The sequence below is a fragment of the Humulus lupulus genome, chromosome 8 (assembly GCF_963169125.1).
Source record: "Humulus lupulus chromosome 8, drHumLupu1.1, whole genome shotgun sequence".
Taxonomy (NCBI): Eukaryota; Viridiplantae; Streptophyta; class Magnoliopsida; order Rosales; family Cannabaceae; genus Humulus; species Humulus lupulus.
The window spans coordinates 113,540,513-113,562,642 of record NC_084800.1 but is presented as its reverse complement, the minus strand read 5'-3'; the positions used below and the strand labels follow the sequence as shown (position 1 = coordinate 113,562,642).

The window sequence follows — 22,130 nt, the reverse complement described above, 5'->3', positions numbered from 1 at the left end:
TTCCATATATCTTAACTTCTTATTAGTTTTGATAGGATTTTCTTGATTTTGTTAGGATTTTCTTGATTTCTATAATTCTTTCATGGAAATTCTTTTGTTAGAGTGCAATATTGCTTAATTGAACTGTTGAGACACTTAACTATGGAAAAACAATTGCTATTTTATTTGAGTTATGAAATCATATTGCTCAATTTACTGTGTTATCATTCGAGAAGGCAATTATATGAACTAGAAATGCCATATATCTTAATTTCTTATTAGTTTTGATAGGATTTTCTTGATTTTGGTTCCTTTCTTATAAGGTTGCATATCTTATTTTCTTATAATTATTTTTAATTTTAAATCTTACAGCAGTAAAAAAGTAACTAGTAATGATTTCTTTTTATTTTCCCCTAAACATATGAGTTAGTTAGAGTTTGGTATTTGGTATTTGGAAATTTTGGAAGTTTCTTTGTTCTGATGTAATCCTTATTTCATGTGTTTTGGATTGTAGAAAAACTCACACCAACAGTTTGCAAGAGGTATCTTCTCTTACTTTTGTTTTTGTTATAATATTATGCTTGTGCAATATGTATACATTGCTGAATAATTAATTAGGTACGTGGTTGATTATAATTTGGATACAGATGTACGTATTATTCTACATACTTCATAGTCTAGGAAACAACCCTTTTTCATTAGAATTATCTCTTAACTTCATATCTTAATAATTAATATAATATGCCATTTTCCATCTTCCATTCTAGTGTTTTATCTTAATAGAAAATCTTGCATGTTTGTACTTTTGGTCTAACGTAAAACTTAGTGATTGTATATACTATTCTATTTCATAACTTTTATGTGTTTATGGTCATTTTGTGTAGAGTCCAAGAACTTTACTTAGCTAAGATAGATAGTAGTATGATAGTATTTATAGCATTATCTTTGTTACTTTGGATTTTTGGTTCAGACCGGGAGTTATTTGGACACTCATAGTAGTACTTATAGATTTTCTAAGTTTAACCTATAGTTTAAGAATATTAAGTATAACCTAAGATTTGATTAATGTGACTGATATTAAGGATTATATTATTATATTATAAGGTTTAGACATCAACCAATAGGATTTTAAGCACATGTTTTGAATGGTAATTAAGGATTAAGATTTTGAGGATTAAATATAATAAGGAGTAAAGTTTGAATGTTATAGGGTCAGTCAGCAGCTTTGAGTACGTTGAGGGCTTAGTCAAGGCTGTTTACTCCATTCAAACTTAGCTAAAAATGTGTAATTTCGTGTTTAAATATTCAGCGTGTGCCGATATATCGCAGCTATAGGGGGCGATATGTCGCAGCACGTAGATACGGAAAACACGAAACGATGCACGGTCGCCTCGGGCATACTGGCCCAGGCGATATATCGCCTACAGGGGGCGATATATCGCCTCCTTCAGCATGGATTCAAACTCTTTTGAATTCATTTCCTTTCAGCCATTCAAACTCCTTCAACAGTCCAGCATCTTGTGAACGAGTCTTCAGCCTCTGCTGAACGATTATTCAAATGATTTTCACCTAAAAAGCCATTATTTTTATTCAAGTAAAATCAAGATATTTTCATTCCCAAACTCTATAAATAGGACCTAGTACCCAGCCATTATTCACCATTTGCTCTAAGTTCAGAAGCTGCTAGTGTTAAGTGAGTGTGAGAGTGTAAACACTTGGTTTGGGGAAAAACTATAAGCTTAAACATCATAAGCTTATCAAACACTTTGGGAAGTGAGTTCTATAGTATTTCGGTGAAGGTTAGATTGATCTTGCAATCTTTGAGGTAAACCCAAAACTCTAGTTCCTTTCTGTATTTTATGTTATTTCCTTTCTCAAAACCTTCTACTCAGTCCCCTAACCTTATTCTTATTTTGGTTAGGGAATCCAAGCTCTTAAGCATATAAGTTGGTAAGCATATTTTCTTTTAATGGTTTAGTCTTCCTATTCTCTTTCATTTCATCTCCTTTCTTTAGACTCACTCTTGTTCATTATGGTTTTAGGAGTGTTCCAAAAGTCCTAACTCAGTCCATTTTATCCCGGTAACTTTGGTAAGGAAAATAGGCTAGAATTAATATGTTATGTGCTTATGTTATCTATATGTTTATGTTATTAAAAGTGTTATGATATGTATATGTGTATGTAGGCTTGGGCATATGACCCATATGACTAACAAGACCCCAAATGGGTTATGGGCATATGACCTACTTAGCTAGTAGGACCCCACTAATCCCATGGGCATATGCTTGTTTAGTCTATGGGACCCCAAGTAATAATGGCCATTATAATAAGTGAATTATGTGTTATGATATGTCTTTACGTTATTATGAAATTATGTTTATGTTTATGACTATGTGTTAGATTTTCCTTGCTGGGCATTAGGCTCATTCCTTTCTGTTTATGTGCAGGAAATAAGCTTTAGAGGCGGAAAGATTCGTGACGCTTAGAGGATGTGTATCGATGGTGAATGGAGTCAAGGAGCCGAGCGTTATTCGATTCGAGGATGTAGTCATGTTTATGTTTTTATGGTTTTAAATGTATTTTCCGCATTTTCTATGTAAATCTTTTTAGTTTTTAAGTTATTTTTGTTTTAAAGACAATGGGTACCCATATCCTACTTATTTTATGAAAGTAACCTTTGTTTCCATAAGTTTTCAATATAATTATGGTATTTCCGCAAAAATGTAAGTTTTATGTATAGATTCGTTAATGGTCCAAGTAGTCTAGATTAGTGGGTCGTTACAGTTGGTATCAGAGCAAACGGTTCCTTCGCATGAAGTTCTCCTCGATACACATGCTCAAAGCTCCGAATCGGACCGCCAAGTAAGTGTTTAAGTTACAAGTTACAAGTTACTTTGTCTATGTGTATAGCTAACAACTTTAGTGTTTATGTTTCAGTTAAGAATGAATGGAGCTTTAAGCAATGAGGATATCCGAGCCATTAAGGCTTTAAAAAGAATAAGGGAGCCAAGAAACACCGTAGGAGCACTAGAAAAGATCACTCGAAGATTGATCTTGTTCCACAAAGAGATAGGTCACCTTCAAGAGTCTAAGCAAATCATGATGAGAGCTGCAGAACAATATGTCCTAGTAATTAGGCTTTTAAAAGATTTTCCTTCAGCAATTTTAACTTTAGAAGAAATATGGGAGAATATAAATAATGATGATGACTTACAAGCAGCCCTAAGATATTATTCTCTCATACTTAAGTTCACCTATGATTTAGAGTTTCAATTCACTAATGAGCAACAACATAGGATCTTCTTGAATCTTCCCCGAGGAAATTTTGAGGCTCAAGACAATGATGATTATAAGGAGATAGATAATGATATGCTAGATGAAGGATCGGATGTAGAAGATCCCGATTTTTAGAATAGCTAGTTTTTCATTGTTTGTTTTGTTTATTTCTTTGTTTTATGATTGTAATAAGTGAAAATTATTTTTCCAAATTAATTTCATGTTATTTCATCATGTATGAGTTTGATTCTATTTTCGCAATCATAATAAGTAATAAATAAAATAAATAATGACTAAGTTCAGTGAGGGTGGATACAAATCAATGAACCAAGTTTCTTTATTGAGAGTTAGGGGGCCTTAGTAGTGGGAACGATTTTACTGATCCCAGCCCTCCCTCAATATGGTTAACTTTGGAACAAAGATAAGTTTCGAGCCTGAGAATTAAGTCATATAGGATGATTAGAAACACACCTAGAAAATAAAGATGACTTGTTTTTCTAAGTATAGAAACCCACTCTAATAATAAATAAAGACCTATATAATTTTTCATAAGAAGTCATAATAAATAGGTCCGAGATATGTTTGTTTTAGAATAAGTTTTTGCCTTAGAGCCTATTAGGGTAAGTTCTAACCAGTTCTCGACTGTTAGAAATTTTGGTGAAGATGTCGCTCCGAAGATCTGCACGCACCAACGGAAACGCCTCCAACGTTGTTCCAACGACCAATGATGCCCTCCAGTTCGCAGAAGAGGAGTGCGTGCTACTACTAGCCGCAACGCGCCGACACCATCAGCTGACAACACCGTGGAAATCGCTAGACGGCGACAACAAGTCGAGGAACTCTTGCAGCAACAACGTCAACAGGCGCAGACTCAGCCCCAGCCTCCGCCGCAACCGCAGCCGCAGCTACAACAAATGGCCCTAGCACCCCAACAAGTTGGTCCATATGGGGGATGGCCAGTGACGCACTACACGCCACATCCAGTACCGAATATGGAGTCAGTGTATGAAAGGTTCCGCAAACAGCTCGCTCCAAACTTCAAAGGGACTATAGACCCCTTTGAGGCAGAAGAGTGGCTAAGGATGTGAAGCCAATTCTTACGCACATGAACCTCAGTAATACGGACCGCATATCCTGCGTCTCGTCATTACTCAGGAAGGATGCCAGAATATGGTGGGACTTAGTTTAGCAGACTAACGATGTCACCACCATGATATGGACAAGATTTGTGGAGCCGTTCCACAAGAAGTATTACACCTCGGCAGTCATCGCTAATGATAGAAGAATATGCTCGTCAGTTCATCAGATTAGTCAAAGTTTGCACCAAAGTTGGTCCCAACCGACTTTACGAGGTTGACCAAGTTCGTCAGAGGACTTAGACCAAAGATGGAATTAGGGGTTAAGTTAGCAAACCTGGGAACCACTACCTATGCCAATATTCTAGAGACGGCAATCGAAGTAGAAAGGATTCTGATGAATGTTAGTAAGGAGAAGAAGGATTAAACGATGGTCCCAGACCAAAGTCTCTGCATTGACCCAAGGAGGAACCCATGCTAGTAACAAGGATTTACAGGTCAGATCCTATCCTCGATAGTATATGTTCTAGTATTGCTTGATTGGTAGCTGTATACTCGTAGATCTCGTTAGGAATGATAGAAAAACTAGACAAACCTAGTGAAAGATTTAGAACTAGGTTTGTAACCGAGTTGCCTTCGGGCAAAGTAGTTCTATCATCACGAATAGTACGAGGCGTACCGATCAAGATTGAGGACATAGGACTAGAAGGAGATCTGATAGAGCTAGTAATCAAGGACTTCGACGTAATACTAGGCATGGATTGGCTAGCACGGCATGGCGCAACGATCGACAGCAAACGCAAGAAGGTGATGTTCGAGACTCCTGACGGCCAGAGACGATGCTTCATGGGACAAGCTTCAGGACTACGCACACCGTTAATGTCATCTCTCAAAGCTCAACAAAGGATAGAGAAAGGATGTCAAGCATTCTTAGCTAGCAGCACGAACGTGGAAAGGGAGACGCCACTTAAGGATAGAGATGTTCGAGTTACACAAGAATTTCCAGAGGTATTTCCCGATGACTTGCCAGGATTGCCGCCAAATCGAGAAATAGACTTCAGGATAGAATTAGTACCCGGCACCGAGCCTATCTCTAAGGCACCATACCGGATGGCACCTACGGAACTCAAGGAGTTAAAAACACAGCTACAAGAACTCCTAGACTTGGGTTTCATTAGGCCAAGCCATTCACCATGGGGAGCTCCGGTACTATTCATGAAGAAGAAGGATGAAAGTATGCGCATGTGCATAGACTACAGTGAGCTGAATAAAGTAACAATTAAGAACAAATACCCGCTACCTCGGATTGATGATTTGTTTGATCAACTCCGAGGCGCGACTGTATTTTCTAAGATCGATTTACGGTCCGGGTATCATCAGCTCAAGGTAAAGGGAGAAGATATCCCTAAGACAGCCTTTAGGACTCGTTATGGACATTACGAGTTCTTGGTTATGTCTTTTGGTCTTACTAACGCGCCAGCCGCGTTTATGGACTTAATGAATAGGGTCTTCGAAGACTACTTGGATAAATTCATCGTGGTGTTCATCGACGACATTTTAATTTACTCCAAGGATGAAGTGGAGCACGAGGAACACTTGAGGATGATTTTGACGCGATTGAAGGAGCACCAACTCTACGCGAAGTTCAAGAAATGCGAGTTTTGGCTTTCACAAGTGGCGTTCCTCGGGCACATCATATCAAAAGATGGAGTTGCAGTAGACCCATCGAAGGTAGAAGCCGTGAAGGATTGGCCTAGACCAAAGAACGCGTCAGAAGTAAGAAGCTTCTTAGGGCTAGCAGGTTACTATAGAAAGTTTGTAGAGGGCTTTTCTAAGATAGCCACTCCACTCACCAACCTGACCCGGAAGCAACAAAAGTTTAACTGGAATGATAAGTGTGAGGAAAGCTTCCAGTTGCTTAAGCATAAGCTTTGCTCAACACCAGTACTTAGTGTCCCAACACCCAACGATAAGTTCGTTGTCTACTGTGATGCATCAAAGTTAGGATTGGGATGCGTACTGATGAAAAATGACAAGGTGATAGCCTACGCCTCACGTCAGTTAAAGGAGTATGAACAACGCTATCCAACTCACGACATGGAGTTGACAGCGGTGGTCTTTGCGTTAAAAATCTGGCGCCATTATCCTTACGGAGAACGGTGTGAGATTTATACGGACCACAGGAGTTTAAAGTACTTCTTTACTCAAAGGGAGCTTAACTTGAGGCAGCGCCGGTGGTTGGAATTAGTAAAGGATTACGACTGCGAAATCCTATACCACCCGGGAAAGGCAAATGTAGTTGCCGATGCACTCAGCCGGAAAAGCTATGGGAACTTAGCAGTCTTATCTGGAATAGAAAAGCCGCTACAGCAGGAGCTTATCAGTACCAGAATAGAAGTGGTTGTAGGCAAGCTGGCTAACTTGTCTATCCAATCAAATCTGCTAGAGGACATACGGATTGGTCAGAGACATGAGGAATCGCTAGCACCACACATGGATGCAGTCAGAAAAAGCAAGACTACAGATTTTTCAATATCCAGTAAAGGTTTATTGAGATATAAGGATCGGGTATGCGTGCCAGACGATCAAAGTATCAAGAAGACGATCCTAGAAGGAGCGCACAATACCCCGTACTCAGTTTATCCAGGGTCTACCAAGATGACTCATGGCATCAAGGCAGTCTATTGGTGGCCAGGGATGAAGAAGGACATAGCGGAGTATGTATCTAAGTGTCTGGTATGCCAGCAAGTTAAGGCGGAGCATCAGCGGCCTGCAGGATTATTGCAACCGCTTAGCATACCAGAATGGAAGTGGAATGAGATAGCCATGGACTTCGTGACGGGTCTGCCAAAGACAAATAAGCAGCATGATTCTGCTTGGATAGTCATAGATAGACTAACCAAGTCGGCTCATTTTCTGCCTGTTAAGACTTCTTATACGGCAGACCAATATGCAGACATCTACATACAAGAGATTGTACGATTGCATGGAATCCCCAAGACGATAGTATCAGATAGAGGATCAGTGTTTACGTCAAGATTTTGGAGAAGCTTACAGCAAGCCATGGGTACTAAGTTAAGTCTTAGTACAGCTTTCCATCCTCAGACAGATGGGCAGTCAGAGCGTACGATTCAGATCTTAGAGGATATGCTACGCGCTTGTATACTTGATTTCGGAGGATCGTGGAACAAGTACTTACCACTGATCGAGTTCTCGTACAACAACAGCTACCAGTCGACGATCGAGATGACACCTTATGAGTTGCTATATGGAAGAAGGTGCCGATCACCGTTGCACTGGGACGAGGTAGGAGAAAGGAAGCTTCTAGGGCCCGAAGCTGTTAGACAAGCTCAAGACGCAGTAGCGCTTATTAGACAGCGTATGCTTGCAGCTCAAAGCCGACAGAAAAGCTATGCGGATACCAAGCGACGCGATGTGGAATTCCAAGTTGGAGATCAAGTCTTCATGAAGATATCTCCTATGAAAAGTGTCAAGCGGTTCGGAAAGAAAGGCAAGCTTAGTCCCCGATTCATAGGTCCTTTTAGATATTGGACAAAATGGGAACAGTTGCGTATAGACTAGCCCTACCGCCAGCATTAGCCGATAGTCACAACGTCTTCCACATCTCGATGTTACGCAAATATGTGTCAGACCCATCTCACGTCCTCAAGTACGATACGATAGCGCTCCAGAAAGACTTAAGTTACGAGGAACGACCGATTAGCATCCTAGATAGATGGATGAAGTAGTTACGGTCTAAGAGCTTTCCTATAGTCAAAGTCCTATGGAGCAATAGTTCTGAATGCGAGGCAATGTGGGAGTTGGAGGAGGACATGCAAAGCCGGTATCCGGAGTTATGTGATAAGTAAATTTCGAGGACGAAATTCTTTTTAGTAGGGGAGAATTGTAGAGTCCAAGAACTTTACTTAGCTAAGATAGATAGTAGTATGATAGTATTTATAGCATTATCTTTGTTACTTTGGATTTTTGGTTCAGACCGGGAGTTATTTGGACACTCATAGTAGTACTTATAGATTTTCTAAGTTTAACCTATAGTTTAAGAATATTAAGTATAACCTAAGATTTGATTAATGTGACTGATATTAAGGATTATATTATTATATTATAAGGTTTAGACATCAACCAATAGGATTTTAAGCACATGTTTTGAATGGTAATTAAGGATTAAGATTTTGAGGATTAAATATAATAAGGAGTAAAGTTTGAATGTTATAGGGTCAGTCAGCAGCTTTGAGTACGTTGAGGGCTTAGTCAAGGCTGTTTACTCCATTCAAACTTAGCTAAAAATGTGTAATTTCGTGTTTAAATATTCAGCGTGTGCCGATATATCGCAGCTATAGGGGGCGATATGTCGCAGCACGTAGATACGGAAAACACGAAACGATGCACGGTCGCCTCGGGCATACTGGCCCAGGCGATATATCGCCTACAGGGGGCGATATATCGCCTCCTTCAGCATGGATTCAAACTCTTTTGAATTCATTTCCTTTCAGCCATTCAAACTCCTTCAACAGTCCAGCATCTTGTGAACGAGTCTTCAGCCTCTGCTGAACGATTATTCAAATGATTTTCACCTAAAAAGCCATTATTTTTATTCAAGTAAAATCAAGATATTTTCATTCCCAAACTCTATAAATAGGACCTAGTACCCAGCCATTATTCACCATTTGCTCTAAGTTCAGAAGCTGCTAGTGTTAAGTGAGTGTGAGAGTGTAAACACTTGGTTTGGGGAAAAACTATAAGCTTAAACATCATAAGCTTATCAAACACTTTGGGAAGTGAGTTCTATAGTATTTCGGTGAAGGTTAGATTGATCTTGCAATCTTTGAGGTAAACCCAAAACTCTAGTTCCTTTCTGTATTTTATGTTATTTCCTTTCTCAAAACCTTCTACTCAGTCCCCTAACCTTATTCTTATTTTGGTTAGGGAATCCAAGCTCTTAAGCATATAAGTTGGTAAGCATATTTTCTTTTAATGGTTTAGTCTTCCTATTCTCTTTCATTTCATCTCCTTTCTTTAGACTCACTCTTGTTCATTATGGTTTTAGGAGTGTTCCAAAAGTCCTAACTCAGTCCATTTTATCCCGGTAACTTTGGTAAGGAAAATAGGCTAGAATTAATATGTTATGTGCTTATGTTATCTATATGTTTATGTTATTAAAAGTGTTATGATATGTATATGTGTATGTAGGCTTGGGCATATGACCCATATGACTAACAAGACCCCAAATGGGTTATGGGCATATGACCTACTTAGCTAGTAGGACCCCACTAATCCCATGGGCATATGCTTGTTTAGTCTATGGGACCCCAAGTAATAATGGCCATTATAATAAGTGAATTATGTGTTATGATATGTCTTTACGTTATTATGAAATTATGTTTATGTTTATGACTATGTGTTAGATTTTCCTTGCTGGGCATTAGGCTCATTCCTTTCTGTTTATGTGCAGGAAATAAGCTTTAGAGGCGGAAAGATTCGTGACGCTTAGAGGATGTGTATCGATGGTGAATGGAGTCAAGGAGCCGAGCGTTATTCGATTCGAGGATGTAGTCATGTTTATGTTTTTATGGTTTTAAATGTATTTTCCGCATTTTCTATGTAAATCTTTTTAGTTTTTAAGTTATTTTTGTTTTAAAGACAATGGGTACCCATATCCTACTTATTTTATGAAAGTAACCTTTGTTTCCATAAGTTTTCAATATAATTATGGTATTTCCGCAAAAATGTAAGTTTTATGTATAGATTCGTTAATGGTCCAAGTAGTCTAGATTAGTGGGTCGTTACATTTTGCCATTAACAAAAAAGAATCCACACATGAAGCTATTTGAGTCACTACTCTATACAATCACTTTTCAATCTAAATGATTGAAGACAACATTTCTTTATTTCACTTTCCAATAAAAGCTTCAGAGAGTTTTATTGAGTTAACTCTAATCTAAGTATAAAATTGGTTTTATACTTCTTTAAGGGTCCTTAGCTAAGTCCTACAATGTTGGCCACTGTAACATATTCAACAAATTTCATACAAGCTAACCATGGACCTGACCACTGGACTTACTTCTCATTAGTTGAAATGATGGGAGAAAACTTATTTTAGTATCATGTAAAGAATTTCAACTTCAAATGTCTAGTCTTAGATGATTTTCTTACAATCTATCAGCTTTTGATTCTACTTAACTTCAAAATGATGATACAACTTTCATTTTGAACTCACAGGACAAGAAGTCATCAACTTTCAAATGGCCATAGCACCTGTTGGCTTCACCTTTAAAGCTTTTGGTTACAGAATAACTCTGTCAGAATATGCTCTAGGGTATGTATCCCCAAATGAAAAATTGGGTTAAGTTTTGTGCTTTTGAAATATGGGGTTAATCTCACTTTAATCTCATTGTAGGTGGATTTACTTTTGGCTGCTTATGGCTGCTGCTTGTGGTCTTTTCATCAGTGAAGAAGCTTTAAATATCTGGGTCTGTCTTCTGTTCTAGTACTTCTGTTTCACAAGCTCAAGAAATTTTCTTGCTCCTTTTAGTAAAATTTGTGTGTTTCATGGTTCCATTGCATGCCTGAATTCTTATTTATAGTAAATGATTTAGGTTGGGGTGCCATGGGTTCCATTTTGTTGTTGTTTTTTTATTTTATTTTTCTGTTGTTTAGTTGTTTAATGGTGGCTTCACCAAACCTTGGTTATGCTATCTACCAGCTCACTTCCATTGATACCATGTACTGTTATTTTTTAAAGTAAAGGCATGGGAGATACTAATATGCCTACTACTTTGACAGGTTCTTTGTTTATTCTATATACTCTCTCTTATACATGTTTATTCTGTTTTTCCCCCTTTTGTAGCAACCAAGTGGGAAATTGGTTCTAAATCCTGGGCCATCTGCAGAGAGAATAGAGAGACCTTCAGGTTTGTTCTTTTTTTTTTCTTGGAAACATCCACCCTCGCTGCCCTAGTGGACATTGTTTGTACATGTTTAGAAACTCTATTATGTGGTCAAGGAATTTTTGAGCCTTTTTCTCCTTATTTAATGTTGAAGTTAAACTAATTGCTCATTGTTTTATGTTGGAAGTTAAACTGTGCTGAGCCTTTTACATATTTTATTTATGCATATTCTATAATATGATTTTATCAGGCTTTTATTCATGTGAAAATATATAATATTGATTGTATGGGTTTTGATCATAAATAATGAGATATTGGGGAAGATATTGAACTCCTATGCCATATTGGCCATGAAAATGTAAGGACTGTTAAGAATTAGAATAGCTCCTTAAGCTCTTAGCCATTTGAACTCCTTAAGCGATTTTCACCTTCTTTACTAATTTTGACCTCATTATTGACTAGTTCAGAAGAGAATTTGGGTTTAGTTTTACATTAATGAACATGACTATTTCATATATGTTTCATATCTTGCAAAGCTGCTTTGTTATGGTTTATACTGTACATATTTTTGTTTAATCTAACATTACTTACTTAAGTAGTGTTGGGTTTCATTGCTTTTTGCTTTTCATATATGTTTCATTGCAGAGTTAAATTGTTTGACAATAAGGACCCTCTTGCTTGCCTTGTATTGTATACCATTTTGATCTTAATTTTTCTGTGTTTAAGGATCTTATTATATTTTTATTTTACTAAGTGATTTACATATTTTTGTTCACTTTAATTTCTAGGTCTTTGTGCATTTGAAGTTTTGATGTTTATGAGTATCTTTCTGTAATGCGTTAAAACTTTTTATTTTAATAATGTCTTATGTTATAGCTTAACTGATTTTTATAAGGCTTTCTGCACAGTTTTGAACACCTAATGTTCGAGTTTTCTTTATCCCTTTTTCATGTGTGATTTTTGAGGAGGCAAAACCTTATTTTTATATAGACATTTTCAGGTAAAAATATATGTGTGTATCTGAATTTTTTCTCAGTTACATGTATTTTATGTTAGGTTAGTTTGATAATATTGGGCATATAATTCTTGCTTTGAGCTTCATATTATATTAATCAAATTTAAGAATTAGCATATTGGGTTTAGAGTACTAAAGTTATGTATGTAACTAGAATTTATTTGATTTTGTTTTGTTTTTCCGAAATCTCATTTCTCACTTTATTCATATTTTTCCTCTGTCTTCCTATTTTTTTCTTCATCTTCCTTGAATCTCTAGTTTGGTTCTTCATATGTTCATTATATAAGTTTTCTAACAACTTGATATACTTTGGTTATGTTTGTGACTGATAATGATTTCTTAATCTCTCTAATTTTCATTTGTTTGTCTTTTGCTTCAAGCCTGGGCTGCATTTGTCTACTAATTCTTGGGTTTTGTTTCCTTCTTTGGTGGAGGTACAGACACAACTAGCAAATTTTCTTTGACGTCAACGGTTAGTAAACCTAACTCATTTTTTAAGCAATATCATTAAAAAAGAAACAGAAGAAGAAGAGATTAACAGTTGTAGGCTTTCAAAAATTTCAGAGCAACATCATGAGGAGGTTTGCCTTGGAAACCTGAGGAGATTTCAATTTAGAGAGCTTCAGATGGCAACAAACAACTTCAGCAGCAAGTACTTGGTTGGATGATGAATTGAAGGATGGAGCAAGTTTCATGCATGGTTTACTTTTGTGTATCTTGTAATGTTTCTGTTTTTTATTTTTAAAGTAAAAAATGTTCAAGATTATAAAACTTTATTATGTTATGCTTTCAAATTTAAGTTAGAACTAAGATCTCATGAATTAGACATATTTATGGTTTGAATTAGTTATGGATTAATGTAATACTTGTGGTTTATCAATCTATTGAGAATTACATTTTATGATTAATTTTGATTTTTTTTTATCAAAATACAATAATGAAAATCTTTTAATTAAAAAAAAACCTTATAAGTATACTTATCAAAATAAAATTTAAAATATATTATCCACACTAAAGTAACAAAATTTTATTACTAGACTTTTAATATGTTATGATTTAAAAATATATTATAAGCATAACAAATCGTTATGATTTATATAATATAACAAACTAAAAATGCTATCAAAATAATCAAATGTAACAGTGGAAAAGTGTTATGCATAAAGTATAAGATTAAACTCCAAATTTATAATTAAATACTCTAACTAAATGTTATTATTTGAATATTATAGCAACTAAAAATGTGTTATTGAATAGTTTAAGATAACATTGAACATAACATTCGAATAGTGTTATAGAAAAGACAGGTCTTTTAATAACAGGGGCTATGTCAGCATTTTCAGAAGCGTTATCAATACTCCTGGTTAGCAGTTTTTAAGTGTTATGAATATTGTTTTTTCTTGTAGTGTACAATGACGATGTTAATTTTTTTTGGCTACGAATTGAAAATAATTATTAATGAGAGATTTTAATACACTTTTTTTAATTACAATATTTTTATTAAATATTTAATTTACTAATTATCATTAATAATATTTTACTTTTTAAATATAAATTTATATTAAAACCATGTGTATTGGAGCACAATCGCAAGTGTTTTGCTAAGATCATCTCTAATGGAGTGATAAAAAAGATGGTGCATTGCTATATTTTATCACTTTTTTTTTTGAAAAAAAACATCCCTACAATAATATGTGAAAAAGTGTATCAAATTTGTCAAATACTTATTTCAAATTCGGTACAATATATAATATAGAAAACTTTAGCATAACAATAAATTTTACTTTTTTCTTTAATATTTCCACTTATTATTATAATTTAATAAATGATAATTAATTACTATCTTTTTTTAGCACATGCAATAGTGAAAATAGATTATAGTACAAAATTTGAACAATAACAAAAATGAATTTTTTTGTATATTCTTAATAAATTAAATAATCAATAATTATTTTAATTTATTTTTTGAGTTAATTTGCATTTTGTCCATTTGGGGCACATTTTAATGATTGGAACAAATATAATTCAATACATGTAGTAAAGATTGTCTAAATATAACATATTTTTGTGTGTGTTAAATTGAATACATAATTTATATTATATATTCGAGATAATCTTATCATAATTATTAATAACAAAAAATTACTCCAAGGTTTTTTTTTATTTAAAAAAAAAAAAAAAAGAACAGACAAAATTGAATGACTCAATAATTAATTTGGCAGTAAACTTTTTCTTCTTGTGTAATTATTTATATATGTGAAGTACTGGCATGCATTTTTGAAAATTATGCTTGCTAACTTACTACACCTAGCTATTTTCAAATCTCCTATATCCCAATATCAATTTATTTATTTTTTAAAAAAATAGCTACACCTGTTAAATACGTAACAAATATATGTATGTATATAGTTTCTGTGTAAATAGTCAAAAGAGTTTTACCAGATCAATAATACATAAATGCCAAATTCACACCATGTACATAAAAATTACTTAGTCTTTAGTTACTTTAATCTTTAGTCTTTTAAAAATACATATATGTACATTACCACGAATTCATTTATAAAGTGCTCGGCGAGCAGTGGGTCGTGAACGCTTGCTTTTTTGAGTCATTTGAAATTAGAGCCACTTTACTAAGTCGGAATAAAGTACTGGGTCATGCTTTTATATATATATATATATATATATAAATGCATATGTGGCTCTAATTTATAATAAAAAAGAAGAAATTATATATATATAATATAAACCACCAAGTGAGACATACACCATGAATGTATGTTGATGATCAAAAAACAATAAGGAACTTTTTAAAGGGTTTAATGATATCATGTAGCTATGGAAACTGAACTTACATGAGTCCATTTTAATGGGGAATCTAATATAGCTAGTGAAAGAGAATCTATGCAAGAAATATAACTGTAAAGTGGGAATTGTCCCTTTATATATATATACATAAATATAAGATATAAAAATACACATTGGAAGATCATCTATAAATAAATAATAAAAACATACATGTATGTATTGGGATGAAAAACAAATGTGGCAGGGTTTATTCAGGGTCCTCTATGCTATACTAGATGGGTTACAAGGTCTGGCCGGTGAAAACAACATGTTTGTCCCACAAACATGTCCTCAGAGGTGACAAACCCTACTTTCATATCACATCAGACAGAATAAGCCAACCCACAAACCATACCCCACTATTATGTATTATACGTGGGAGAGAGGAGTAAATATATTTGTGTGTGTATCGGTCGTGGTTAGTGGGGTCTGTATAGCACCACACACCAAAAAAGGCACCTAATGGATCACTGTACGAGCTCGTGGTCCATCTGTGCTTCACTAGTGTGGACAAGATCTAGCACCATACATCATGATCTGGAGGGGTTAACTATGAAATCTAGTCACAACCCACCAATCCGACGGCTGAGATTCACCAGCTTCTAGAGGAATTCAAATCATATGTATGTCGAATTTCAGTGAAATTGATACAATAAATTAATAAAGGGAAATTTGAGAAATTATTCTTTAAATGGGGGTGTAATTCAAAAAAGTCTCTCTTAATGCAATTTTTGGTAAAATAAACCAATCTTTTAAGACTATGACAAAAATACCCCTCCCATATTTTCCTCTCACACTCTTTCATTCTCGGATTCCTTCCTCTCTCTTAGATTCTCGTACCCACCCACCACGGTTGAAGGCGTTCACCATCCACGACTCCGACAGACCCAACAACGTTATTGCCACCCTTCAACGACCGTGAAAGACCACCATCGATTGACTTTTCCACCTTCGCCAATGACCCACGTCGATTGGTCACCTTCTTTGTCATTTGTAAGGTTAGTGGTTGAAATGTTTCATATTTTAGTTGTTTGGAATTATAATCTAGGTCATTTTAAATCAATATATTGTTTAATTGTTTGACTTCATGAATTTCATGGGCTTGTCCTAATCATGATATATGATATTTTTATTTATTTCAATGAAATTTGATAGTCCACAATAGTTTTCAATAGGTTTTGATGCTATACTTAACATAATGTAGTTGATACTACTGTTTCGATGCTTTTTGATTTGTTTTGATTGGTTCTGATGCTTGCATCATAGTTGCAAGAATGCCAATAGTCAGAGACGTTTGAGGGGTTTAGTTGGGATTTAATAGATTTTGATGACAATGTGATAGTTTCATAAAAATGTATGTTTCGATAGGTTTCAATGCTATATATAACATAATGTAATTGTTTATGATTTGATGCTTTTTTATTAGTTTCAATAGTGTTTCAATGCTCATATTATTATTTGCAAGAATTTTTTTGCTATGGTTTTTTGATGGGTTTTGATACCTTTACATATTATCTATATGTAAATTTTGTCAATTTTTCGATTATCTTCAATTCGGTTTTGATGATTTTTAATGCTTTCGTACCGTATTATAATTATAATTGTTGTTTGATCTCAATAGTTTTCGATGATAATTTGATGGGTTTCGATGGTGATATGCTAATTTGCTTTTTTCTTCTTTTTATTATTTTGTGCATATGCCGAAGTTGATAATCTCGTGTAAGGATCACTTCGTAGGTCGTGTGGCCTACAGGGGAAGTGTTATAGTGAAGGTAATTAAGGGAAAATTTCAGAGTTCTTGTCCTATGGAAATTTCCAAGATGCCCCATTTCCAATAGTTTTTCACTTGCCCCGAGTTACAGATTTTTAGAGTTTTAGTGCACCAATTGGTAATGTGTAAGATTGAATCCAAGTCATGTAATGAGCTGCATTTTGTTTTGGGGCCACATGCCTGTAGATTTGGTGTGCTTGAGTTGGCATTGGTGACTGGTCTTAATTTCAGCCAGTCACCATCGACAACTAAACTCAGTGAGTAACCGACTAGTGATCGGCTGATCAAGGAGTATTTAAATGATTTGGACAACACCAAACTCTCTTAGTTGGAGATTTCTTTTTAAGGATTGCGATGTTTTTGATAATATTTTGAAGCTGGGTCTATGTTACTTGGTTGAAGGTGTACTATATGCCTACAAAGATACTTCCAACATATGGAGAGATATGTTGAAGATCGTGAAGGACTTGAAGTACTTCTTCAAGTTTCCTTGGGGTATGTTATGTTGGGAAAGGACATTTCAAGGGTTAGATAAGGACATGCTAAAGTAGCAACAAAATTACTTTAATAAGTTAAGAAAGGGGGTCAAAAAATAGAAAGAAGCCAAGTACTTAGTCTATGGCTTTTGCCTATGCATTTACAAGGCTATTTAGGATATTGGGCGAGAGTATGCCACAAGGGTGGGCAACAGAGTGCCTACGATGCTGAATTGGTTGAGCACCAAGGCCTTTTACTGACTAAGGTTGGGCTACTTCTTAATAAGAGGAATGTATTTCTTTTCTATTTATTACTTTGAATTAGGCATGCTTGATAGACTAATGTGGCTAATAATTGACCTAATGTTTTTTCTGCAGTTGGTTTGTTTGTCACTATTGAAGCTTTGCTCTTCTAAGTATGCCTACTATAATGTCTTGGTATTTAGAACAACCCCTTTATACCATGGGCTACTAAAAATTGCGGTTAAGGCTCATCCAGAGGTTCGAGTAGAGCCTGAGGATATATGGAGAAGGGTGTTGCCAAAGTGGCAAAGGTTGCAAAACAAGTACGAATTTTTTGTAAGGATATCCCTGAAGACGGCCAGGCCATTGCACTAGCACTGACCACTACACCAGGAGCTTCTGATCTTAATTTCTTGAGGTTGGAAGCAAAGGTCGAGAAGATTGATAGAACACAGAAGACCATTCTTTGTAATAAGTTATTAATGATGGATAAGTTGAAAATTCTTCTCCTTTTGGTGCGAGAGCATCCTGAAGCGGCTAATTTAGAAAAAGAATAAAAAATCCTCCCTATTGATTATCAGACAGATGGTACCTCTAGTCTCACTATCACCTGGTCGTATGCGTTCCTAAGATGCCCAGTGTTGTTGTTGTCAAGCTTGGAAATGTTACAAGCAAACAATTTAAGAGGAATAGACATGCACTACACCAAATACCCCTTTCCATAACATATGAATATAATAGTATTGAAAAAGTATTATGATACATCAAATAATAAAATAATAGGTGGGAAAAAAATTGGCGATACCAAAATTTTGGAGCCCGCGTCTTAGTAATGTTATCTTCTACTTTTTACTTTTTTATTTGCCTCTACTTTTTTATTTCCAAACCGCTAAACAATTTTCTAAGACACTTCTGACCATCCCTCAAGCGATACCCAATTAGGGTTTCAGTATCAGCCACCGTCTTCCTCTTCTTCTTCTTCTAATAACAATGGTGATCTCGATCCTAAAACTTTTGATCTCGGTCATGGGGCGGTCGAGAAGGAGAAGGAAGAGGAGGTAAGCGGAGCTTCTATTAATCAGGAGCTTGCGAGGTTGGAATTGAAGGAGAGCGAGGAAGAGCCGGTTCTGAAATCGGATTTGGAGGAGAAGAAAGAAAAAAAAAGAAGAAGAGAAGGATGAGGAAAAGGTTGTTGATAGGGATTTGAGTGGAGAAGAAATGGGGAGCCGAAATGGAAGTGATGATGGAAATGAGAATGTGAATGAGGATGGGTATGGGAATGGGAGTAAGAACGAGAATGAAAATGAGGATGAGGATGAAGATGGAGATGAGGAAAGGAAGAGAGAAGTAGAAGAGAACGGTGATGAAGATGGTGGAGTGGGAGAGAATAAGAGTGGAAATGAGACTGAAAATGGCAGTGAAGTGAATAATGGTAGCGGTGAGATGGATAAGAAGTTCCAATTATCTCTGCAAGTCTTCTATCGTAAAAGAGAAACAAAGTGACTCTAGCCGAACTTGATGTTGGGCTTCTTCTCGGTGGATTGCCATTATCCTTTGCTAGGTATGCTTATCTCTTTACTAATTATTAATTAATAGGGCTGTTCATGAAATACAGAAACCTAGGTCCCAAACCCCAACCAATCCAGACCAAACCGTCTGAGACCGCACCAAAAAAATCTGACGCTGATTGTCTGGTTTTTCGGACCATTTTCCTTCACTGTGGTTTGGTCCCGGTCTCAGCATTATACTTGCCGGTTCAAACCGAACCAGACCGGTGATTATAATTTTTTTATACTATATATATACATATATGTTAAGAGAAAATAAACCCTAAACATACATGCGCCTCCCTTCTCCCTCTTCCTCACACTCTCTCTCGGTCACTCTCATTCTCTTCTAGTTCTCACTTTCTCACTCACAAATCGACAGCTACTGTAATGAGAAGTATGATAAGGGAAAAGGTGTTGTTGGCACCCAGTTGGGATTAAGCAAAATTATGTGGGCTACTTGGATCCACTCAATCGCAACTCCAACATTTGTTCTATGTTAAAAGTGAAAGCTTCTAAGCCAACGAACTATTTTGTGGAAGTGCATTATTTTTCTCAAGTTCTCTTCATTACCCATTTGTCTTCTTCTGGCTCCTTTCTCGTTAGTGATTGGTTCCTGAGAGTTCTAGTAGAATTTACATTTGGGTTTTTGATTTTAGAGTGTTTTCTGACGATTTCAGTTTTTGGGTCTTGCTTACAATAATGATGTCTACATACCATAATCTTGATTTGGGAAGGACTGTTTTGGGTTTGGTTGCTTGTGGCTGTTCATCCAGCTCTTCATTCTACACCTATATATCTAATTAACTCGTAAGAAGCACATCACTGTGTATAAGATATTTTAGGCAACTTGTGATTTTTGTTGTTGTTCTTTAATAAATTTTGATAGCATAGATGAATTTCCTTTGTTGCAGCAATTTTGTGGAGGAATAGCTTTTATAAATTTTGATAGCATAGATGTATTAAAGAGAAGGCTACAAAGTGTTCTCAATAACACAGAATAAATGTGAGATGGATACAAGAGCCAATAAGATGATGCTTACTTGGAGGGAATCATCAAGGTAATTTGCATAGTTATATTTAAGTTCATAATTATTAGTCTCTGTCTCATATATATTTCATGATTCTCCATCCAGCTATTTAAGTATCATGTTTGGTTAATAGAGATGGACACACTTAAATCTAGAACTCACCATAGGATGATGTGAATCCTCTCTGTAAACTTGATCTGAAGTCTTTTTGAGATCTAATGCCAGTATTATTTGATTTTTGCATACCTGATCTTGCAACAAGTTTATATGTTTTATCCTCGTGCTTAGTTAAAATCACTCTGATTGTTGCAGCAATCACAATTGCATGTGCAAAGTGCATAGTTGGAGGTTTTCAAATAGGTTGCTGCATTTTGTTTATGCAATATCTTTTCATGGCAACTTTTCATTTGGTTAGAAAATAATTGCTGGAAAACTTGTTATATGTAGAAGTTGAACCTTGCATATAATTTTGATATTCCACTGCTCTGAAAATATTTGAAAAATCTTATACTCCAAATCCAAAACTAATACTAATCCAAAAGAAAAAAAAAGAACATAATAAGTAAAGAATAAATGAAGTACCTAACGTATAATAACAAGAGTAAGCAAAGACCAAACAAATTAAGAACTGAAACAATTGCTCAAATGGAGCACCTGATTTTTTTTTAGGTACCATTTGATCTACATAATATACATGGATATATACATGTAACATCAGCCATACATTATATATCAATGAAAAATTGAAAATAAATCTCTTGTTTCATATCAGGCAATGAGTCTATATTTCTCAGTATTACTATCTGCTATTGATATCTGATTCCCATGTCCAGGAGAGGATATTGTTGTATGCATCTGTTTGGCAATCTTGATATTATTATTTGATGATGAGGGTGAAAATAACTTAATAGCTTGTTGCTAAATTCTTATTTTCTTTCCCACTTTCCATGAGCCTAGTTCATAGCTTCTACCAGTTTTTCTTCTGGGTTTATTCTGGCTATATAGTGGCTGTAGTTAAGGTGTTTGGTCAAAGGCAGATCTCTTTAATGCTTTAAATTTTGTTATCTATGTTTCTGTAAATCCGCTTGTATTCAGACCATTTATTAGAAATTTTATTCTACATTATGCCAATAATATGCTATTGGGGTTGCTTTTCTGTGAAAATACATTAAGATATGTGGATTGTGGCCTCTGTTTCAATGTGCAACATAAGGCTTCCTGCTCATATGTGCTAGAGATTATGAGCTCTTGATAATTGTTACTATAGCAGTAGATGAGTATTTTTCTTTATTTTGTCGCTGTTAAAAAAGTTGGGAGGCAACCAGAATATTTGTATTTCAATACCATGTGAATAATATTTTTATTATATAGAGAATAACTAAAAATTAATCATTTTCCTCTTGTTCAGTTTGCTAGGATGGTTCGTGCAATGGGCTACAACATTATGCTACCCTGGGAAAGGACAAGGTACCCAACATCTCTTTTATTCGAGTTAAATAAAAGCGCAGAGTGCAAAAGCTGTAATATAAAGGCTGTTTTCTTGGAATTTGTGAATCCTTCTTGTCTACCAAATTTATAGCATGCTTTTTTTATTTTTTATTTTTGTACGAAAAATTATATTGAATATAATGCATCAAAGGAATCTGTACTCACTAAAATCGCATCTTATATATATTTTTTCCTATTAACTAAAAGTTGTCTTTTATTTGTCATTTTTCAGTTGGGAGCAACTGCAGTAAATCTTGTTGCATGAGACAAACCTGCTGATGTCTACTTAGGAATAGCTGCCAAGTATCTGCTACTTTCTCTGATTGTAATAACTATTTACAAGTTAGAGCTAATGATCTCCAACTTATAGTTGTCCCTATGATAAAGGCAAGTGATCCTCCAAGAACAATCATGAGCTGAAGAACAAACAAGCAACCATATATAAGAATTTAACTTAGATCATTGTGTTTGATTTA

The 22,130-nt window shown here is 35.3% G+C and overlaps 1 long non-coding RNA gene across 1 annotated transcript; it reads left to right on the top strand.

The window, feature by feature from the left end:
* Positions 1 to 15,846: 15,846 nt before the first annotated feature.
* On the top strand, positions 15,847 to 22,116 carry LOC133798333 (uncharacterized). The gene is made up of 4 exons (XR_009875827.1): positions 15,847 to 16,096; positions 20,050 to 20,196; positions 21,575 to 21,633; positions 21,887 to 22,116. It is a non-coding gene; the product is annotated as an uncharacterized LOC133798333 (long non-coding RNA).
* The last annotated feature ends 14 nt before the right edge of the window (positions 22,117 to 22,130 follow it).